The 6,698-nt window shown below is 32.5% G+C and overlaps 1 pseudogene across 1 annotated transcript; it reads right to left on the bottom strand.

The window, feature by feature from the left end:
- Window positions 1–2,836: 2,836 nt before the first annotated feature.
- LOC114268252 (transcription factor bHLH62-like) lies at window positions 2,837–6,152 on the bottom strand (annotated as a pseudogene). The gene is made up of 7 exons (XR_014364227.1): window positions 4,765–6,152; window positions 4,470–4,673; window positions 4,312–4,377; window positions 4,132–4,200; window positions 3,961–4,032; window positions 3,679–3,879; window positions 2,837–3,431 (listed from the first exon to the last, which is right to left on the bottom strand). The product of XR_014364227.1 is annotated as a transcription factor bHLH62-like (transcript).
- Window positions 6,153–6,698: the final 546 nt, after the last annotated feature.

Below are 6,698 nucleotides of genomic sequence, written 5' to 3'. Positions count from 1 at the left end.
ATTTATTTATTTTCTGTTTTATTATTTATTTAAATCAGATTTTAATTTTATTTTTGTAACAAAATAAAATCTGTTTTTTATTTATTTAATTATATTTCTAGTTTGATTTTTGTAATCAAACTTTCTCTCTCCTTTCCTATTTTTCTTTTATATTTTGTTTGTCGTTTAGTACTCAAACAGAGTTAATTAATTTAATTACAGTGAAGATTGTCTAACATTTTTTGCGTTCGAGCTCGAGCTGTTAAATTTTTAATAAGCAAGCCCAAACATTTTAAAACTCGCCTCGTTAACTGCCTCATTTGATATTTATTATTTATACATTAAATAATGTAAAAATATGTATAAAAAATAAGATAAATATGTTATTTATATATTTAAAAAATATAAATGTAAATAACAGTTAACTATAGATAGTACATTTATATATAATAGTGGTAGTAGATATTATTATTTTGATAAAATATTGGCATTTTTTCTTAATACTTTTATATATATTGTATATATAATTATATAATCAAAATTTTAATTATAATTTTAATATCATACGCAAGTATGAATTTATAATTTTTTTGACTCGTTAAGACTTGTAAACAGGCTTGAGCTCGAGTCAAACTTAAACTAACTTAACTCAAGTTTAATTCATTAAATTTTTATTGAACTCGAACTCAATTTCAAATTTATTAAAATTTTAATAAATAAATTCAGACATATTAAAATTTGACTCTGCTCGATTCATTTGCTACCTTAGGTGGGAGCAAGAGCAAAACCTTCACCACGAAGGATCTGTTATGTTATTTGGAGGTGGGGTGTGAATAGAAACCTGGGGCAGCTCTTTTGTTTTCTTTTCTAGTCAATTATATTAAATTATTAAATTACACGCTTATTACAGCAAAAGATTACCAGTTAAAACCCCTAAATCCATAAGGAGCCCACTAATAATCATGAGAAAGACAGCAAATCATTAAATTAAAATTTTAAAATTCAACTACCATGATCCGACACGTTTTTGCAGTATTTATTCACTATTTCTTTCCTATCCTCATGGGAACAAGATTGTCACCCACATATTATTTTTTAATTCCTTCTATGCAATATGTATATATATCATTTTCAAAGAATCTTTGTGATAATTTAAATCAAGAGTAATATGCAGACCAATAATACAAAGCTGCAACACAGTAACGCTGTGTTTGGTTAGAAAATTTGAGAAGAGATTTAAAAAAGAAAAGAAAAAAAGTGTGCGAAATTAAGTAAAATATAAGTATGTTTTATTCACATTTCACCTATCTTTTCTATTTTTCTTTCCAAATTCCTTATCAAATCCCCCCTCAATTCCTCCCAACCAACCACGACATAAATCTTTTGTTAAACCCTAGAAAACTAAAATTTTTACTAACCGCCTCCCATTAAATTTTTAATCTATTTTTAAAAGTTATCTTTCCATATCTGAACTCCACTACTTTACCTCAAAATATATATTTCAATTGAAAAAAAAAAAGGATTGATGAGATATTAAGAGCCTACAGAGATTCACTGGGTCTAGTCACAATCTCACCAATGCCAACCTGGGATTCTTTTGATGCTCCTTTTTTTAAAAAATAAATAAATTATAAAAAAATAAAAATAATTTACAACCTAACCAATTGGCTTCGATCGGCAATATTCAGGTCAAGTTTGGCATACACAAAATAATCCATCTTTTTATCTTTTTTTCATCACATCACCTCTCTATTTTTCTACACATCTTTTCGTAAAAAGACAAAAAGTACACTTATTTAGGTCATCCAAAACAACTCCTCAATTTTAGCTTAATCAAAAAGTCATTAAAAGAAAGTTAAAAAATTAATAACTTATACAAAAAAAATTTAAAAAATTTCCTTTCTCTTTACTTTTTATACATTTTTTTTTTGTAAGAAGTCTAAAATCATTCCAATCATACTAATTTTTTTAACTCATATTTTAACTACAAAGTTACTAAAATAACTTATTTTCAAACAAAGCCAAATGAAGGATTAATCTTTTTTAAAGATAATTTAATTACTTTTTTTTTATTATGGACGCTCTTCTTGTTGTATTAGTTTATTTTCTCTAGACTTTTTTTTTTTTTCCCCTAGTGTTTATTATTGATAATTGTTGAGTTTATAAATGTATTGTTAGACTATAATTATAATTGTTCAGTCTGATATAATCACTCTCATATTTATAAATAATCTTATAAATTGATAACACGTACATATATTATAAAATTCATTTCTAGTAAACATCAGAAGATATTTGCAAATTAGGTGACTTGCTTGATTGATTTGTTCTCTACACAAAAAGAAAAATAATAATGATTCGTCAAATTAATTTGGAAGTTTAATTGATCACTAATGAGGTAAAATGTAAAAAAAAAAAAAAGGAAAAACTTAAAATCAAAACATCATATCAGTAAATGAAACCCACTCTCTAGAGCTCCCAAACATTTCTCAAAGAAAAATGAAAATAATTAAAAGAGAACTGAAACGGAAGGTTCCGTTTTGTGGTTAATAATATGGAAATTACAGGACCCCAAGAATTGGCAGAATTTATGGTTTTGACTACAGCTAAAGCTAACCAAGTCTTAATCATTCAAGGTTAGACTTATGAGAGTTGGTGGAGCCCACTCTACTCACTCACACAGCTGGTTACAACATTTTAAAGTTACAATCATACATACCTACCAAAGTAAACAGTTTTTATATATGACAAATAAGAAAATTTGAAGGATCATAAATATATCTAGTTGAATTGATATATGTTGCTTTCAATTGTGTAGTGAAGTCCAAAGAGGAACAAAAAGTTGGAAAATGAAAGCTTGTGGAAATTTCATCTTCTCATTCATTCTCCTACTTGTTGCAAATACATGTATCTTACAATGGTGGTGCTACAGTACTTTGCACCATAATACCCATAATACAGACTTGGTTTTAGGATTTTATACAGACTTGGTTTTAGGATTTTACAATGGATTCTACTATAATAGATAACAAACCAACCCAAAATTTAAAAATTAGAAGACCTAATAAAGGGCAGTCCGAGGCTTTGTCATTGGGAGATTCGGAAATGATCAAATGTATATAGTCATATCCTCACATTCGTATACAGCAAGTCAACCTTACCAATGCAACAAGGGCCGCCCTTGATTAGAAGGCCAAATTACTGACAAAAAATGAAAATGATCTCTGATTAGGACTCAAAGATGGATTAGCACTGCATCCCAAGCACACACCTCAGAGTGAATATCTCTTTCTATATACAGCAGCCTCTGGGCCTTGAGTTGAGGACAAATCAATGGTGATCACAGTTCAATTTTCATGTGGGATGATTCAAGTCCTGTATTGTGGTTTGGGTTCTTGACCAAACCCCATCTGAACAATGCTTTGCAGATCATCTTCACATAATGTTGGAAACTGAGCATTTCAAGTTGAGAAAAGCAGAATTAGATGATGAAAAACTTGAAAGGGCTGTGTAGTTGTGTTTTAATTTCCATTTCAATGCTAAAAAAACACAAAATTGTTTCAGAAAACTGTTTTCAGATTTTTTTTTGTGTGGGTATTTCCAACTTTTCATTGTTTTCGTTACCGAAACACGAAAAATGAAAACGGAGAAAACAAAGACACAACCAAATTCTTCAGGAATGGGACAGCATTTGAATACCTGTGGAAGACCTTGGCCAAATTCATCGACTGGAGGTAATTGCATGCCGATGTTTTGGCATAATTTGGTGCTTGTATGGTTCCCACTGGAAAGATTGGTATGTACTAGTGGAAATTCCTGGGTCTGTTGTCCAAAGAAAGCAGAAGCAGAGGAATCTAATGGGTATGTTTGTTGAGGGAAAGAGCCATTAGGCTGAAATACCTGGAATTTACAACCAATTTTAGAAAACTAACATCACAGTAGATAAAAGAAATTGATTTTACAACATGTTTCTATACTTACATCTTTTGACAAGAGACTATCCATGTTAAATTCCAACCTTGGATTCACAGAAGCTAACTTCATTGACAGAAACTACAAAGTACAAAATGAATACACAATACCCATTAAGTCATAGAACTCAATTATGCAATCAGAATGAAACCCCGTGGTATAGAACAAGTCCTAAATTACCTCAACTTGTCGTTGCAGTGACTGCACATAGTTTATAATTTCATCAAGCATAAGTGCTTTTCCATTCACCTACAAATACAATGGAAAGAAAATTTCCAAGGCCAAGTTAGTCATTGCCCAAAAATGAATTCAAACTCTACTGTCGCTTAAATTTGTTGCAAAGCATTTTGGTACACACACCTTATTGCAACCTGGCACGAGGTCTTGGAGAAGCTTCATTCTTTCGCTGATCTTCTCCCTTCGGACCTGCCCAAATTCCCGAAAATAGCAACGTTAATGCTAAGCTAGCCGTGGAAGAATTGGAGCGAATGATGAGAGAATTGGGCTGTGATTCTTACTCTTTCAGCAAGGCTATGGCTATCAGTAGCTTGACCCCTTCTTGCTCTTACATGAATGTAGTCCTTTGGGGGCTCGGGAGGCTTCTGGTTAGCCTTTGTTTGTTTCTCATCCTCATCCCCTGTTTTAACAGTATCATTTGCGCTCCCACTGCCTTCATTGGATTTGAATCGCTTGGTGTTCGGGTCATCCTCTGCCTCTGTTACCTGGAAGAACAGAATTGTTAGAATTCTCAACTGAATCAAAGAAAAAAAAAGTTAAAAGAGTGTCTTTAATTTTTCTTGGTGATTCATATACCTTTGTGGCATCGACAGAATTGGATTTTCCCCTCGAACCTGCTTTTCTTTTCCTGGAATTAGAAGAAATTGGATTTTTCAACACCGTTTCGCCATATGGGATTTGCTCAGAAACAGAGGAACCCTCATTAGAACTTGCAAATTCAGTTCGATCCAAGGTAGCAGACTCCAGAACTTTTCTGAATTTTGTGTCTGAGCCAATTGACGACCTCATTTCCATTTGGGTTTGTGTTGAATTCTTGTTTTCTTGAGCACCCATCGGCGATACAGCTGCCTTGATAGAAGGACTACTCGAAACTCTCGGCAACTTCACACTTGCCATCAATGGACTCAATCTGTATGGCAATTCACCATTGTTCAAACCCAATTGGTTCGTTCTTCCATTGAAACTGCGACTTCCGAAGCAGGAAAACTTCGCTGCCCTCTCGGCGAACCCAGGATCGGCAGAAAGTGATGGCAGATTGTGATTCATAGGCATTGAGTTAGCCAATTTTGGAGGCAAATGTAATTTGGGAGGCGAATTCAAAGGCGTAGTATAACACGAATTGTGAGAGATTTGGGTGGTGGAGTTGCAAATGTTACCCAGTTTTCCAATCAGCTCTCGAATTGCGAAAACGTCGTTGGACATGGCCGAATTGGAAGCCACTGGCGATGAGACCATTGAACTCATGGCTGACTCAAAGCTACCGTACTGTTCCGTTGACTTGTCGCAATTAAGGAAGCAATCCGAAGATTGTTCGGGCAAGCAATTCAGTTCCGGGAATGAAGACATAGATTTCCATGTCGGTGGAATAACAGCATTGAGAAAGTACTCTTTGTCCATGGAACAACTTAGGACCAAGAGGTAGATGAAATGGACCAAATATGGTTTATGGATTTGAGGTTAAAAAAAAATGAGACCCAGATGAGAATTCAGAGGAATGAAGTGGAAATGGGAGAGAATTTAAGGTTCTAGATGAAAGAGAAAAGGGAAAGATGAACAAGGTGTTTGTAACAAACAGAGGAAGCAAACAGAGAAGTGGGTTTCAGAATGATGGCATTGTAGGGCTGAGAGGGTTTGGTGAGAGAAGGTTGTGCTGGGGTTGGGGATGGAAAAGCAAATCAAACAAGAAAGAGAGAGAGAGAGAGAGAGAGAGAGAGAGAGGAGGGGGGGAAGGTTTTGGGTTGGGAAGTGAGGAAGTTATATAGGCGAAGAAGGAACTGTTTGATTGAGATGTTATTCTTATATTATTACTATACAGATACAGATAGAGAGACAAACAGCTGTAAAAGAGTAAAAACAGTTTTGTTATACATTTGTTTGTCATTGTATCCGTAAAAAGCGGAGGGGAAGGGGTTAATGCCGGGCCTTAAACGTCAAACCAAGAAATTGTCCATTTCCACTCTCTTGAAATTACCAGTAGAGAGAGCATATCATCGAAATTCTATTCCATCATATCATCTCTTCTCTCTCTCTCTCTCTTTCTTGGGAGAGAAAACGTTAAGAGGAAACTGGAAAGAGTTGCTGCGGTCTGCAGTTTCAGGATTTGGTTTGACTTTTCTTCCTTCACTGTTTTCCTTTATTCATTTCGAAAATGTGTGTTTAGTTTAAGTTTTTTTGATTAAAATTTTTAAAAATTTGAGTTTTTAATTTTCGTATTTTTTTATTTTTTATAAATATTTTTAAAATTTTAAATATTTTTTTAGATGTACATTAGTTAGATGTATTTAAAAAATAAAAAATTTGTAAAAAAATATTTTAAAAAATTAATAAATATATAAAAATATAAAAAATATACTGAATTCTCGTATTTTTTTTTTTGTATTTTTGGTATTTAGTAAATTTTTAAAATATTTTTGTCATAATTTTTTTATTTTTTAGGTATATTTATGTTAGGTATGTCTAAAAATTAAAAAATTGCTCAAAATATTAAAAAAATTTAGTAAAAACAAAAA

This window comes from Camellia sinensis, chromosome 3, assembly GCF_055761805.1.
Source record: "Camellia sinensis isolate YWXY chromosome 3, ASM5576180v1, whole genome shotgun sequence".
In the NCBI taxonomy this organism is placed as follows: Eukaryota; Viridiplantae; Streptophyta; class Magnoliopsida; order Ericales; family Theaceae; genus Camellia; species Camellia sinensis.
This window is presented reverse-complemented; position numbering and strand designations above follow the sequence as displayed.